Source organism: Macaca thibetana, chromosome 6, assembly GCF_024542745.1.
Source record: "Macaca thibetana thibetana isolate TM-01 chromosome 6, ASM2454274v1, whole genome shotgun sequence".
Taxonomy (NCBI): Eukaryota; Metazoa; Chordata; class Mammalia; order Primates; family Cercopithecidae; genus Macaca; species Macaca thibetana.
In genome coordinates this window covers 168,816,901-168,834,253 of record NC_065583.1, presented here as the reverse complement: position 1 = coordinate 168,834,253, position 17,353 = coordinate 168,816,901, and the positions used below count along the sequence as shown (strand labels likewise).

Genomic DNA, 17,353 nt, shown 5'->3' with positions numbered 1-17,353 from the left:
GTAAGAGAGTGCGTGCAGGGGAACTGCCCTTTATAAAACCATCAGATCTTGTGAAGCTTATTCACTATCACAAGAACAGCATGGGAAAGCCCATCCCCATGATTCAATTACCTCCCACCAGATCCTCCCTACCACACATGAGGATTATGGGAGCCACAATTCAAGATGAAATTTGGGTGAGGACATGCCAAACTGTATCACCTATTGCCAATTATTAAGTAACAAATGAATATATAACAACCATAGAAAAATGTAGACATTTTCCATGTAGAAAACATATTCTAACCACAGAAAAACTGTGGAAGACACTGTGATTGGTCAATTCAGTATTTATCACTACTTTTAGTTCATTTCTAAGGACACTCCTATGTTGGTTGGTTAGCTACATGTCCAACTAAAAGTCTCAATATTGTAGGATTCCTTTCATCTAGTGGTGATCTTTTGACATAGTTCTGGTCAACAAGAATCTTAATTTTCTTGGGTGAGACTCCTAGGAAAACTGCTGTTTTCAGATCAAAAGAAACAGATTCACTTAGCAGGGGAGACCTCATGATCACAAAGTTGATTTTCCCAGGGTAAAGCTTATCTATTGCACTCCACATGCACTGACCCCTGTCATTTTCCCACATGCGATAAACTCAACTGCATGATTGTGGCAGTAGGGAACTGCATTTACACTTTCCCCTAGTTAAAGAAATAAGAAAAAAAATACAGATTGAGCTGAACCACTATTTTGGCCCCTTTTCCTTCTCATATGTCTGGAATACAAATGTGATGCCTAGAGGTAAAACTGCCATCCTGTGAGCATGAGGATGGCACCACACCCGACGGTCATAGAGCAAGAAAGCAAGAGGGGCTGGGTTCACTGGGGACAGTTTGGAATTCCATTTTCTATCCATAGCTGTATACCTCTAGTGTTCACTTATCTGAAGGAAAAGGGGTTTGGATAACTCACTTTTGCAAGTTTATGTTACTTGCAGCTTAAGAAAACCCTAACGGGTACCAAGTCTAAAATACTGCAAGGGAAAATAAAATGCAAAGAATCTTAGCAAACATCATAAAAGACACCAACAAAAATTCAGCCATGGGCACTTTTGAAGGGCATAACAGTAAAGTAACTGATATACACATATGCACACACATACACACACACAGGCACATACACATGTATATGCAAACACACACACATATATACACACACATTCTTCTTTTCCACTGATATTCTATCATCACTGGACATTAGGAGTGCACATAGAAAAATGTCAGGATAAATTAGTAAATTTTTCTCCTTTATTCATTTATTTAATTGAAAAGGAGAGATGGCATTAAAGTTTCCCCAGAAAATTTGTATAAATGCCCTTATTAGAAAGAACTAGCATCCTTGGAGTTTTCTTTACTGTCCTATGACTGGAGCAAACGACTTTCTATTTTGCCTGTTATTGCAAATTGCAAGGATCAGTGAACATTGATAATTGAAGCATGAAATGGAGGCCAATTTTTACCTGAATTATAAATTTGTGCAATTGCTCTTGGAGACAATAACTTGCCCAACTGCCAACCTAACTCTGCAATCTGAACTAGGCTATCAGATTTCATGGGAAATAAAGGAGTTGGTCTGTATTAATATAATATTTTATACACATTTAATTTAGTTATTTTAAATCATCAACAAGATATATTTATAAAGACTATTACAATCTCGAGAATCATACAATAATTTCACTATCAGATGAGACTAATTTTACTCTTATTGGATACAATGTAGGTCAGATGTGAGTGATATTTTGCCTTTTCCTTTTGTTCACACTCACCTCCTATTTCTAAGAATGGTGTGTGGAAGTCATGGAGGTAGAATACACAGTATCTCTGAGGAATTTTGTGCCTCTCCCTGCTTCTTGGCATGGGAGGCCCAGTTACTGTTCATGGGGGAAAAAAAAGACATGCAAAATTAAAAGCTGAAGAGGTGAAAGTAGGCAACTTGAAAAAAAAAACCACAGAAAAGTCCCCCCCATGAAAAGCCATTCAAATAATGGCTTTTGATTTGACATTGAATAACAGAGTTATTTAAAATAGTAGTTCAAGATATGAAACAAACCCACAGGCATTGAAGACTTTTGGTAGCGCTATGAGAAGCTGGTATGTGAACAATTGCATCTGTATGTTGCCAGCCTAAGGAGGACCACCAAGGCCATCTCTCCTCACTCCTGTAATCCCAGCTACTCCGGAGGCTGAGGCAGGAGAATCGCTTGAACCCTGGAGGTGGAGGTTGCAGTGAGCTGAAATCGTGCCATTGCACTCCAGCCTGGACAACAGAGTGAAACACCATCTAAAAAAAAAAAAAAAAGAAGAAAGAATTATTTTAGAAATATAGTAATTACTTTGGAATTGTTTCTTGTAAAAGGTTTCTAAAAATGGATCATAGTTTTCTAAAAATTATTTCCATTGTTTAAAAAGACTTTTGTCAAACTATCTGAAAAATAAAAATGGAAAACAATGCACAATAATAGTGCTATTGTGTCTCAGGTTGATTTTCCTGGGTGCAGACCCTGCGATGATGTTTGAGGGGCAAGAGATGACGTTTGAGGGGCAAGATGTTCATTTGCTCTACCACCTGTGAAGCAAAAGGGAGGAGGCAGCGTTGGACAGAGGTAAGGTCCAGGTGTGATGTCACCAAGTCTCCCTGCATGATGGGCAACCGGGGTGGGGAATTGATGGCAGAGTCGTCCTGCAGCAAGCTCAGGGCTTTGCTTCCCACCTGTTCAGCTTCTGGATATAGGCACCCAAAAAATGGGGTGGCCATGGGCAGGGTGGCTCACTGCAGCTGAGGCTGACCCTGGAAGGGCTGAGAGCTGGACCTGGTGTCTGCTGACCCCACTCCCTGCCTCTGACCAGTGAGTTCTTCCTGAAGAAGGATCTGGAAGTGCATTTTTGTGTCTAATGAAGTGAAACGTGCAATGTTAAAACTTTCAACAGTGGGAGTTCTCCATGCTTTCTTTACATTATCCAACAATTTAAAAGCAAATGGGCCGTGCGGTGTCTCAGTCCTGTAATCCCAGCACTTTGGGTGGCCAAGGTGGTAGGATCACTTCAGACCAGCCTGGGCAATATAGTAAGACTTCTTCTCTACTACTACTACTAATAATAATAATAAAAATGAGCTAGGTGTGGTTGTATGTGCCTACAGTCCCAGCTACCTGGGAGGCTGAGGTGGACAGATCATTTGATCCAAGGAGATTTAGGCTGCAGTGAGCTGCGATGGTGCCCCTGCACTCCAGGTGAGACCCTGTCTCAAAAAAAAAAAAAAGGCAAATGGGTCTTACTTGTAATTTATTAATAAGGGTCAGTTGTTATTATAAAATTATTATAAATATATCAATATATTTGCCTAATTAATAGATTAATATATAATTAATATAGTAATATGTATACGATCCATATGTTCATTATAAGTGTCATTAATTGATCCGTGAAATGGGGGCTGAAGACCCCGGAGACGGCCCTCCTTACAGTTAAACCCGGTGCTGTTTCTCTAGCAGGGACTGTGCCTCTGTGACCCTGAGGCTGGAATCCCTCTGCAGGAGTGGAAAGAAGTCAGAAGGAGCTCAGCTCGCTGAGCACCTGGACGGTGCCCCTGCACTTCTTACTTGAAGAAAGTCCCTAATATGTTCACTCCATCGTTAGGAGAATTTGGAGCATATGACGGTGGCTCCCCTGCCTCTGCACACCCCTAACCCGGAATTGGAGGGGATAATTTGCGTCACTACAAAAAGCTTTCATGGGCAGATAGTTCTCTCGAGCGCGCAAAATGTTTTCAATTCCATTTTCCAGCAGAGCAGCTGGAGTCTCTGGAATTTCTACGTCCCATGCTGCTGCCTTCCACCTAGCACAAGACAGGACCCCGGAGGGCGGGGCCCCTGCAGAGAGCCCTTCTCTAGGACCGGGCACCTGCCTAGGGAGCCTGAGATGAGGTCGGCCTTGGCTCATCACCTGGAGAGAGTGGATCTAGGAGGTCCGGGCATCGCTACGCTGGGCCCAGCCTGGGTGGAGCCCCCAAGGCGGGAGGGTGGAGCCTCGCGGACCCTGGCTGGGGTCAGGGCAGAATCCAGGCCTGGGGAGCTCCGGGTGAGACGGGGAGTCCTCAGCCCAGTCAGCTGTGAGGCCACGGGACCCTGGGACAGGGCGGGCTCTGGCCACTAAATAGCAAAGCAGGCGGAGACATCCTATGCCGTTCCATGTGGGAGCCTCAGACTCTCAGGAGTCCTGACTGGCCCCGGGGTCGTTGGCCACGTTTGCATCCGGGTCAGGTAGGGTCAGGCTCCCCCGTTTCCCGTGGGCTCTGAGGAGAGAAGGGAACCGGAAGGTTCTGGTCCTGTCCGAGGTGTGTGGAGAGTTGCTTTTCCAGCAGAAATACCAACTCCCGCATTTAAGTTTAGGCAGTTGACCAACTTGGAAAAGCTTTGAACTTTTGTTTGGCGTTGAAGCCACACGATCTGTCGCCCGTGGAAACAGCAGAATTCCATAAGGACCGAGTGGGGAACCCACACTCTCTACGGGGCTCCAGCCACAGGCCGTCTCTTGCTTGACTTCTGACGCGAACGGAGTAGAACATGTTGCCGTTTGTTTGTTGACATCGCGGATGAAGGAGCAGAATCCATTTTGCGGGGAAAGATGTGGAGACACTGTTGGATACAGCCGCAGGGGATCACTGGGTGCCTTAAGGAGAGCGGTTGCTACTTCGTGCTGGGGCAGAAGAGACTCGAGTGAGGTGAGGACTGAGTTGCAGGTGGGGGTGAGGAAATGGAGAGAGCAAAGTAGCAGTTTTAAGGAAGTTTCTGGTGGGGAGAAAGAGTTACATGAGTAATGAGAAGGATACAGAGGGCTTTTTTTGGTTTTATTTTTATAAAGATGGAGTCTTGCTCTTTCGGCCAGGCTGGAGTGCGGTGGCGCGATCTCAGCTTACTGTAAACTCCGCCTCCTGGGTTCCAGCGGTTCTCCTCTCTCAGCATTCCGAGTGTAACTGGGATTACAGGTGCCCACCACCATGCCTGGCTATTTTTTTTTTTTTTTTTTTTGAGATGGAGTCTCGCTCTGTCGCCCAGGCTGGAGTGCAGTGGCGCGATCTTGGTTCACTGCACGCTCCGCCTCCCGGGTTCACGCCATTCTCCTGCCTCAGCCTCCCGAGTAGCTGGGACTACAGGCACCCGCCACCACACCCGGCTAATTTTTTGTATTTTTAGTAGAGACGGGGTTTCACTGTGTTAGCCAGGATGGTCTCGATCTCCTGACCTCAGATGATCCGCCCGCCTCGGCCTCCCAAAGTGCTGGGATTATAGGCGTGAGAGCCACCGCGCCAGGCCAGACAGATTTTAAAACAATTTTTAATGCTGATGCGTATACACAGAAGATAGATTGAATATACAGTAGAAAGGAGATAATTTATAGACCGGAGTGCTTAATGATGGAGAGCTGGCATGGATGAGTTCCATGGTACCTGGGGAAAAGCTGAGCTGAAACAAACCTGAGGCACCTGCTCCTGGTTAACAGGAGAAAAGGAGAAAATGGTGAATGAAATGCAGGCGAGTTTGTAGAATGGCAATACAAATCTGAGCTAGATCAATGGCTGATCTCTCAAAGAAGTTAGAAACAGGGGCTGCTGTTGAAAAATAGAGAGCTTTTAGAAGTGAAAATATTTGAAATAATCATTGCAGAGAATAGGAAAATGAATTCATTATAGCTTGCAGACTTTAATAGATTGGAAGGGGATGAAGTCTCTTTCTTTTGTGCTTTGTTTTAATCTAGAGATATTTTTCTCCTGAACATTTCTATATTTATTGTAAAAATACACCATCTTTTTAATTTACAGAATTTTAGAAATGATTGTGAATGAAAATATAAAAAATCTTCCCTCTGAATATGAGGTGGCCTATCTGTCTACTACTTATTTTTTTCCCATTTGCCATTTCTATGACCAGCTGGTAGAGTTTGACATAAACAGTGGTTTCAAAAAGAAATACATATGTCTTTGTTTGCTGTTGCTTATTATGGAATACCTGAACCTGGGTAGTTTATAAAGAAAAGGGGCCAATTGTATGGTGACGGGTGCATGCGGTCTCTCTTCTTCTTAAAAAGACCCCAATCCCATTCCCGTGAAAACCCAATGGGTTAATTAATTTATGGGCCCTTATGACCTGTGGTCACTTAAAGCCCCCACCTCTCTATACTGCCAGATGGGGAATTAAGTTTCAGCAGGAGTTTTGGAGGAGACAAATATTCAAACCATAGCAATATAATGAACAAAAATTAAACAAAAGAATAAACTATTATGGTCTAGCAACCCTACTTTGCCTTAGAATGAAAATGACTGGAAAAGTTTTTTTTTTGATTCATGTAATTTAATGTAAAAATAATGAGTAAAAAGTGCAAGATAATAAAAACAAGCTGCATTTCGGAAGGACTTTATAAAACTATTACTTTACATTTTAGAAGTTCTGATTGCATTGTAACTTTCATGTATCTTCCACTTTTTATTTTACTAGAAAGAGTTACAATGATTGGTTTCTGATTATTTGGTTCAGGTGCCAAGGAAACTTAAATTCATATTAATCCATTGATCTATCTTTCACTTATTAATTTGTGAGATGTCAAAGAATTCTGCATATGCATTTTTTGTTGAGTATACATATTAAAACACATTTTCACTCTGGTTTGCACTTCTACTTTCTGATATTGAATTGTTCATAATTTTAATGTAATTTATCACTATCTTCTTTTACAGTTAAATTTTTTGTGTTCTGTTTAGAAAGTTTTGCCTGTTCTTAAAATATATTCTTGTATATTACCTTTTAGAAGGTTTATTGTTCTTTTATGAATTAGATATAAAATCCACTCCGAAGGGATTTTTGTCCATTGTATAAAGTGGGGGTCAACATATTATTTTTACTGTGAATATCCACTTTAGCCATTATAATTTATTCAAAATCATAAATAAATCATGATGTTCTTTACAACACTGCAGTACCAGCTTCTGAATAAATTACATGTCCATTTATGTGTGGGTCTGTTTCTAGATCCTATAACAGTCCATGCTCTATTTATCTCTGTCAGTTGACATCTTTCTAAAAATTCTTTCAACTTTGCTATTCTTGTTCAAGCTTATCTGGGCTATTCTTGGCTATTTGCATTTCCAAATGGATTTTTGCTTCATAATTTAAATCTCTATAGAGACCTGCTGGAATTTTAATTGAGATTACATATATCAATTTGAATAAAATAGAGATCTTTAAACTATCGAGCATTTCAGCTCATTTACGTGGTATATCTATGCATTTATTTGTCCTCTTAAATTTCTCTTAATTATGTTAAATAATTTTCTACACAGAGGCCTTACAAAACTCTTGTAACAGTTATTCCTTGCAATTTCAGGGTTTATGTCTTATTATAAGCAATATTTTTAAAATTTTATTTTCTAATTGTTGTATGCAGAGATATAATAGGTTTTTGCATATTGATCTTTATTATGGACTGAATTGTGTTTCTTAAAATTCATATATTGGAGTCTTGATACTCAATATCTCAGAACATAACTGTATGTGAATTTAGGGACTTTAAAGAAGTAAGTAAGGTTAAATGAGGTCATATGGGTGAGACTCTAATTTGGTAGAACTAATGTGAAGAGGAAGAGGAAATTTGGACACAAAAGAGACACTGGAATTAAGTGTTCATGGAGGGACAGCCATGTGAAGTAGCAGCAGGCAGATGGCCATCTGCAAGCCAAGGAGAGACGTTTCTAGGGAAACCAGTTCAGTTGACACCTCCATCTTGGACTTTTGCCTCCAGAACTGTGAGACAACACATTTCAATAGTTTAAGCCTCCCAGTCTGTGATATGTTGTTATGGCAGCCCTAGCCGACTAATAGAACCGTGTATCCATAAACTTTGCTAATATATGCATAATATATAAATGCATATGTATAATATATACATAATGTCTATAAATATATGCAGAAGTATATAATGTGATCTCTGCAAATAGTGACAGATTTATTTCTTCCTTTCCAATCTTTAAGCCTGTTTTATTTAAATTTCTTGTATTATTGCCTCGGCTAGGACCTCCAATACAACACTGAAGAAAAGTTTGTTTCATACATCATCCCTGATCTAAGGGCAAAGTTTCAACAGTTTCTTGTTATGTATGTTTTCCTTTTTAAGTTATTTGAAGTAAATCTTTAACACATAAAATTTCATTGTATTTCTATTTTCAAAGGGTTTTGTCAAAATATTGGTAGAAAGTTTTCAAACGATTTTTTCTGAATATTTCTCAGATTCAGAAAAAGGTTGCAAGATATTTTACATTTTTGTTTTTATTTTTGTAAATCCAGTCTGCCAAACTTTTTTATTTGGAGTATGTAATTGGTTTATACTTAATGTAATAACATATACTTGTGCTTAAAAATGTATCATTTTCTGATTAGTTTTTTTTTATTTTTAACATCAGTTCTATATTTCTCCTTTTCTTTAATGACTATTTTTTGTTAAATATTTTCATTGCTTTTTTTTAATAAAATAATAATTTTAATGTATACAGTTTCTATTTTGAGTAGTTACCCAGAGTTTACAACATGAATCCATTATTTATGAAGTCTGGTGTGAATTCCTATTTACTTTCAATGATCTTCAGACCTTTTAACTCCATTTACTTACTTCCCTCTCATATCTTGTACCTTTGTTGCCCTGTATTTCATTCTCTAGATATTTCAAAGCAAATGCATTATTATTTTATAAAGTCCATATGCTTTAGGTTTACCTACATATTTATCATTCTTCTTGCTTTTTATTATTCCCATTGTCTTTATCCTTCCTTCTGGGATAATATTGTTTTTTTCTAGGAAGTGTCCTTTGGTTACAAATTCTACTAGGTTTTACTTGTTAGAAAATGTCTTTATTTTGTCTTTGTTTATAAATGATGCTTTTCATGTGTACAGAAATCTAAAGTGACATTTATTTTCTTTCAACCCTCTGAATATTGCATTTTCAGGTTTTCTGACCTCTCTTTTTTTATGTTGAGAAGTCTTTTCCTTGAAAATACAGATAGGAGCCTAAGAGAGATATGGGACATGGTGAAAAGGTACATGTGGAACTGGCACTGTATAATAGGGGAGGAGAAAAAAAGGAGGGGGGAATCAATATTTGAAGAATTAAGGCCTAAAACTTTAACCAATTGAGAGATATCAAACCACAGATTAAAACTCAATAAATCCTAAATCAACTATGTATAAAGAAAAACACACCAAAGTCAGTGTAATAAAACTGATGAAACTACATACAGAAAGAAAATCACAAAAGTGGCCATTTTTTGAAGGCGTACATAAACAAGTTATTTATTTTTATTTTTCGAGGCCTTTCTAATTGTTCTTGGTGGAAGAGTTGGTCTGCAGCAAGCTAATCCACAATGACCCAAAATAAGAAAATACACTGATGATAGTTTTTAAATTTTTATTATTTATGTATTTATTTTTAAATGCAGCCAGTTCAATATGAAGTCAAATAACAGGAAAAAATGCCCACAGGAATATCATGTAATACATGCATGATTTTCATGCATTCATTATCCCTTAGTCCACAGAATGTGCAATAGCTCCTGGCATGGAAGGACAGTGGCCCATGGGCCCATAGCCAGTATGGAGTGGTCAGGACGTTCATGTTAAAGAGACCAGGACTGGGAGTCCGTGGGGTGGCTGGAATCTGACTCTGCTAAGTGTGAGCTCTGGAACCCTGGAGGAATTACCATTTTTTCTCCTTATTTTCCTCATCTGTGGAATAGGTCTACTAACAACTCTTCCTTCCCCGTGGTATAGATGTCTTACGTAAACTTCGCAGCAGCATTATAGAAAGGGGATTTAAAACAATGTTTTTTTTCCTCCTCATAATTGTGTTATTCTGTATAGAGGACAGAGATTTATATATGAGAAAACAAAACCAAATGTATTCTCTGGATAATTTTGTATTATCTATAGAACCGGCACTACTTAAAATGCCCATGTGTTTTCAGTCCTTAAAGTTTCATGAACTTTAGGGGCTCATAGAGAAGGTAAACTATTTTGACACCATTGACTATATGCAGGTAGCTCAAGGTACAGTTGGTTCTGAACAGCCTGGAAACATGAGACACAAGGTCAAATTATCTGTTTTCCAGGAGAGAGCACCTACGGGAGACTTGGTGTCCCAGCAAGGTCACTGCCAGAGCTTTTTGGAAGTTGGAAGCATCTCTTTCAACCTTAGGAAGATTCATTCGAGTACTAGAGAGGTGAACATCGCTCATCTCCCTGAAACAAGTTGATTCTTAATTACTTACTGCTCTAGTCACACCTCAAGTTCTAGAGAAGGGAACTAATGCATATATATAATCTTACTAGTGTTGTTGTTATCAGTATTTTTTCCTTCCTTCCTTCCTTCCTTCCTTCCTTCCTTCCTTCCTTCCTTCCTTCCTTCCTTCCTTCCTTCCTTCCTTCCTTCCTTTTTCTTTCTTTTCTCTCTCTCTCTTTCTCTCTCTCCTTTCTTCTTCTTTTCTTTTCTTTTCTTTTCTTTCTGATGGAGTCTTGCCCTGTTGCCCAGGCTGGCATGCGGTGGTGCACTCTTGGCTCACTGCAACCTCCTCCTCTCAGGTTCAAGTGATTCTCCTGCCTCAGCCTCCTGAGTAGCTAGGACTACAGGTGGACACCACCAGGCCCAGCTAATTTTTGTATGTTTAGTAGAGGCAGGGTTTTGCCATGTTGTTCAGGCTGGTCTCAAACTCCTGACCTCAAGTGATACACCCAACTTGGTCTCCCAAAGTACTGGGCTTAAAAGCATGAGCCACTGTGCCTGGCCTCAGTATTTTTTCATACAGATTTGGTGGAAATAGCATCTCTAATACTCTTAACAGCATTCAAAAATGGCACTACTATATTGATGTAATGGTGTAAACTACAAATTTATTTTTATGTATACATGAGTGAATGAAAGATGCATGACAAAATGAATCCATCACTTCACATCTTGTAAAGAAAGGGATTTACAGAACCAATTGCTGAGCGAAATTCCCCTACAGGATAAGTGATTACAGATGGCTTGTGTGCTCCCAGTGAGAGCAGCCATCCTTCCTCCCTGCCAGCCCTGAGAATAGAGAATTATGAAAGCAGATAAGGCTGAAGGAAAGGAATTTAGGGGGTATTAATAATGAAGAGGAGATGACAAGTTGAAATGTGGTGATGATCAAAACCTAAAAGCTTTGTAGCTCCAAATTGTGATGCATTTTATTGAGAAGCCCTGTATGGTTTTATTGGTATAACTATAGTGTAAAGTTTCCTTTTATAATTGCCGTCCTTGGAAAAAAAAGGCTAAAATGGCATTTTTATTGTGTTGTGGTTATAGAAACCTGCCATTTTCTGGTAAACTAATAGTGTACTTCCCGTAAAGGCAAACAAAAGAAAAAGAAACCAAAATACTGGCTACAAAATAAAAGTAGGGTATAATTAAAATAATTATTGTAACTTAAATTGAAGGAATAAAATATAAATTGTTTTAGGAGTGGCCCATGTAGGGAAACTTCAGAAAAATACCAGAAGCAAAAAACAACTTATGATTTTGAGGCTGAAGTATAATCACACAATCTTATCAGATGCAATTAATATTAGAGAAATTCGATAGGACAATGAAATAACTAATATTGAGTAAAACCCGAATCAGATTTCTCTCTTAGCACCAACCAAGGCCTTGCCTTCATTTCTTTTTGTGAAATTGGTGGATTACATTACTCTTTCTGAGAGAAAGGAAGAATTGTCAAAACATTTCTAATAAGATTTGCCCGTGCATGTGGGTTCAAATAAAGAACCTCTTACGTGCTCTTCCTGGTGCTGCCTCTCCCTCATCCAGCCCTCTTCCTGTGTCTCCTAATGTCGCTGCCCCTTTGCTCTCTGAGGTGTAGCCCTGATGACTTCTTATCTGAGGACAGTGGCATTAGCTCCTCCCTGTGCCTAGGCTGTCTCTTCCACTCTCCCTGTCTCACTTCCATCTTTCCTGCCCGTCTCAGCATAAACCTCACCCTGCCAGGTGTCCTGGACTCCTGGTCTAAATCAGTCCTCCTGCCCCAGGTATTCTTTTTATGGCTGTCCAATCTCTTCACTAATAGGACCTTTCATATCTTGGAGTAATGAATATATTAGTTTTCTTGTGTGTTTATTATCTGTCTGCCCTGCTTGATAGAAATCTCCTTCACGGCAGGAACCAAATTCCTTTTGGTTACTAGACATGGACTTTGTGCCTAGCACGTGGCCTAGTGTTGTTCCTTTAAATATTGGCTGCTTGGAACATGGGGCAGTGTCCTCAGTCACTATAGAATGAGATTCCATGAAAACCTGATGATTCTTTTGTGTTAGGCTCTAATTTCTTTTTAGAAAAACTTTAGAATGCTTTTATTTATTGCCTTTGAATCCCACAAACAGCTGTGAAGTTGAAGGGATAGTTGTCCCCATTTTATATGGGAGGAACTTGAAGCCAGAAATAAAATCACTTGTCCTAAGTTACATGAAAAGTGGCAGACTCTGGTCTCAAGACCAGTGTTCATGTCTAGTCATATTCTTTATATCAATAGTGATAACCTGTCATTGAGTAAGTACTGCCCTGAGTTTAATTCATCTTTTGATCCTACTATCAAAACAATATTCTGATTACCTTAATAAATAGAGAAGTGAGAATCCCCACAGCAATATCTATTTCCAGAAGAGCTTTTACAAATTCTGGCATGCTGGAAGCCTGCAAAATGCTAAAAAAAAAAATACTGAAAAATAGTAATGATTCCTTTTGCTAGATTCTTCCTATACAATATAGTCTTTCCAGCAGTGGAGAGAGGTAGAATTATCTCCTTCTTGTAGAAATGAGAAAAACTGAGGCTCAAGAAATTATGGAAATTGTCTTTTGGTCACACAACAGATAAATATAAAGATTAGATTTGAAGTCGGGTATCTATGATCTACTCCAAAGCAACACTTGATCCACTGATCCACTGAATATTAGACCTCAGAGAGTAACCCTTTGTGCCTCCAAATTAATTTCTCCAATAAAGACACTGACATCCTAACAAAGAGTCTTCACATCACACAAATTTCTATGTTTACAATGACCCTCGTAAGCATTCCTTAGCAATACTTACCATTTTGCAATTAATTTACAATTATTTTTCTGTATTAATTCATTTCTTTTTCTGAATGACAATCATCAGTTTTGATGAGATGTGAAACAAGCTTGAATTGAGGTAATCAAACAGCCTGTATTATTCTGTTTGGACTACCATAACATACCACAGACTGGGTGGTTTAAACAGCAGGAATTTGTTTTCTTACAGCTCTGGAGGCTGAAAGTTCAAGATCAAGGTGTAGGCAGGATTGGTTTCTGATAAGGCTTCTTTCCTTGGCTTGCAGTTGGTGGTTTCTCTCTGTGTCCTCACATGGCCTTTTGTGAGAGTGGGGAGGGGGAGGGGGAGAGAGAGAGGAAGGAAGCACATAAAGGAAAAGGAGAAAGGGAGGGAGGAAAGAAAGAGGAGAGAAAGACAGATGTAGTGGCTCATGTCTATAAATCCAGCACTTTGGGAGGCCAAGGCAGGTGAATTGCTTGAGTTCAGGAATTGGAGGCTAGCCTGGGCAACATGGTGAAACCCCATCTCAACAAGAAATGCAAAAATTGGTTGGGTATGGTGGTGAATGCCTGTAGTCCCAGCTACTAGGGAGGCTGAGGTGGAAAGACCGCTTGATGCCGGGAGGTTGAGGCTGCAGTGAGCTGTGATGGTGTCACTGCACTCCAGTCTGGGTAACAGAGCAAGACCCTGTCTCAAAAAAAAAAAAAAAAAGGAGGAGGAGGGGAGAAAGAGAGAGAGTGAGGCAGACACACACACACACACACACACACACACACACACACACACACAGGCCCATAGATTTTTTGATATTTCTTTCTCCTCTTATAAGGACATCAGTCCTATGGGATTAGGGTCCCACCTATAGGATCTCATTTAACCTTAACTACCTCCTTAAAGACTCTTTCTCCAAATACAGTCACATTAGGGGTTAGCGCTTCAGCCTATGGCTTTGGGTGGACGCAGTTCAGTCCCTAATCCAGCCCCTTCCCTTTGCTTGTAGTTGTCTTGTTTCTATGGCTGCAACAACTGTCCTCTGAAGGACTGCCTACATTAGCAGGGCTCAGCCATTTCTAAGATAACAGAGGTTAAAAGGGTGCTTTCTAAAAGTTTACTTAGGTGTAACTGAACTTTGGAGGGTTTAAAGTAGATCATGCTTATTTCACTCATTTTTAAACCCTGAAAATTCTTTCTATGCAATATTCTTGGGGAGAGGTTGGTATTGTGTTTTAGTCAGCATTGGGACTATTTGATATTTGTTTCATCATGTTTTAATTTGTGAATTTGATAAAATGGCATCTTCAAGTTGATTTCATTTTGGATACACTATGGGATTTTTCAAGAAAGTATTTCTAGCTTCAACTATAGTAACTACTACTTAAAATTACATATATTTGAAATTTATTTGAAGTTTATTTGAAATTTATTTGAATCTATGAAGTTTAGATTCTTGAAATATTGGCTATTATCTTTTTAATAGTAATTTAATATTTCAAACTAAGTTGAAATATTATCGATAACCTGTGGCATCTTTGAACTTGCACTCTAAGAGTGGGATGATTACGCAAATGAGTTCCCCCATGGTAATTTACAAAGGTACATAACTTGTGGTGATACCTAAATCACTTCTGGCATGGTGCTTCTAAGTACGGAGGACTTTAATGCTAGGAAGATCATTCTTGTTTCTACATTATCAGTTTACTGAGGAAATTGTCTCAATTCAAGAAATAGTTGTAGCATATGGGCTAGTGTGTCGAGTGATGTCCTGGTACTGCCAGAGGTATTGTCCGTAAGTAACCTCTCGTTAAGTCTAAAGAAAAAAGCATGGCCATATGTAAACACGAAGCCCATTCTAATGGAGAATATCATAATAAAAAGAAGCACAGAAGGCAATCACAGATTAGCAGATGGGAATGCTACCTCTGTCTGTGAACGAGGCTTCATGATGGAGTAATATGGCTGCTCCACTTCGAATGGAGGGAGCTGGAAAGTGGGAGGACATGAGCTGAGACATGGGAATGCCCAGGTAGGAGGATTTTCTGTGGTCTTAGGATGCCCATATTGTACTCTAAGAGAAACTAGTGAGGAGATTGTGAAGGGCTTGGGCTGTTGGGCTGAGGGGCGTGCAGGCCACAAGGAACCATTACTTAGTTTGAGGAATATCAGTTGTGAACTATCCGTCATCCCCAAGGAAACATGCTGGTTGGATGAGATGGCCCCCACCCTTGAGGGGCTTCTGCCTGATGTGGGAGATGGACTTGATGGACTAATAGAGTCAATGAAGTGGTGGATGCAATTCCAGAGACGTGCATAAGCTGTTGAGGGAGCCAAGAGGGGCCTTTCCAAGGTCAGACCAGTAGATTCTTTCCTGGTAAACAGAGTGGATAATTAAGGATAGTTGCAAAAACAAAGTAATTTTACCATTATTAGTAGTGGACATATTTCCTTTTCAAAATTATGTTACAAAGGGGAATAACAAAGTCATGAGTTTACATTCTTATTTTGTTCTGAAATGATATGTGGTAATTTATTATTCCAACAACTGACTTTTCCTAATTGGAAGAGAGAATATTACTTTTAATGCTTTAACTCAAAATGTTCTGAGCTCTACAAAATGAATATATACATTTTTAAAGTTAGAATTTACAAATGCCAGATCTATAATTTACTTCTTCTGGGATTAAAAGGTGTTTGGAAGCTTTGCCTTTTAATGAAAATAATTTCAGTCACATTAATAATTCATTGTTTTAAACATTGAATAAAATGAGTTATTCAAGAACAGAAAATATTCAAATTTACTTTAAAAAAACTTGTGAACAATTTATGTTATGCGGTTTACTAATCTAACTGTTGAGTAATTGGTTTATCATTTTAAAAATCCAAAAGCGAAACTGGAATGCTCAGGCTTTGTGTTCCATCTTTGTAATCGACCTGCCTTGTTAGATTCCAAACTGGTTCCATATCTTTCAGGTTTTGATACATGAGAAGAATTTTAACCTGGACTTTCTCTCTAGTAGCAATCAATGTATGGAGTATGCAATTCATGGTGCCACAAGGAAAAAGAAACCCATGCTTTTGTCATAAATACAAATCAATTACTTTTTGCTTATTTTACACCTTTGAATCATGTATTTGTTCATCATTAAGATTTTAGTGTATATAAGGACAAAGTGTTAGCTACTGAAAATAATGCAAAATGCTGAGAGATGAAGAGCCTTTTTTCATAAGGGCACAGTCTATTTAGGGATACTGAATATATAAACAGATGTGTATGACAAAACGGAAGCAGGGCGAGTTCCACTGGAGAATCCACGACTTTAAGGAAGACAGAGGAATGAGTGACTGCTTCTGCCTGGAGAGTCAGTTACCTTGGAAATAGGAGAAAATGGGTTTGTCCTTGAAAGATGATATTAGAGCGGAACTGTTCTTTCCTGCTCGGATGTTTCCTTCTGTGTGGAAAGAGCCTAATTATTGTAACATGCTGATGTCTGTCCCCCTTTCCTCTCTCCGCACTAGGATTTATGAAATTACCGCATTGATGGTTAATGAAGAATGTCACTGTTGACTGTGCACCTCCCTTTTTTTCTCTGGGGTGTGAGCTTGCCTGCAGGGAGGCAGTTCTGCTCTGCTGGTTTAGGCTTTGTCTTACCTGGGCAGGTGGCTCTAGTCCAGAGGCCTGCCCCAGTTGGTCATGACCCATGACTGGGTGGATAGGTCTGTGAAACTCTGAAATTAGTTGGCAGTCCCAGTTGACCTGTAATCAGTTTTCTACCTTATTCTGTGTTAGAACCTTCCAGGCAGTCATTGAAATTCCTTGTCACCTTGCATGGAAATGGCACAGTGTCCTGGTGCTGGGCTGAGCTGCATTTTCCAGCCTCCTTTGCTGTTGGACGTGTGCTGCCTGGTGAGGGAGTCACAGCCATGGGACATGAGAAGTGACACCAAGGCTTCTGAGCATTATGTGTGACCTTCCTCTTCACTCTTTTCCCTACAGTGGCTGGATGCAGATGAAGATGAAGCCCTGGGGATGGGTGTGCTGTGAGTTGAAACGATCCTGGGCTCTGAGTCATTGTGTGGAGCAGTCCTACACGCCAACAAAACCACGTGCCTTGGACTGCAATTTTTAGTAAGTACTCGATATTTTTTTCATATACATAGTAAAAACATATAGAGGGTTGTAATGGTCCA

The 17,353-nt window shown here is 39.5% G+C and overlaps 1 long non-coding RNA gene and 1 other non-coding gene across 2 annotated transcripts in view; both read left to right on the top strand.

Moving 5' to 3' along the window:
• The first annotated feature begins 524 nt into the window (after positions 1–524).
• Positions 525–687, top strand: LOC126957826 (U1 spliceosomal RNA). The gene has a single exon (XR_007726982.1). It is a non-coding gene; the product is annotated as a U1 spliceosomal RNA (small nuclear RNA).
• Positions 688–4,351: 3,664 nt separating this feature from the next.
• The window catches only part of LOC126956064 (uncharacterized), a 144,740-nt gene continuing 131,738 nt past the window's right edge, over positions 4,352–17,353 (top strand). The window contains exons 1-2 of the long non-coding RNA XR_007726229.1: positions 4,352–4,765; positions 17,160–17,291. This is a non-coding gene — a long non-coding RNA (uncharacterized LOC126956064). The remainder of the gene's footprint in view (positions 4,766–17,159; positions 17,292–17,353) is intronic.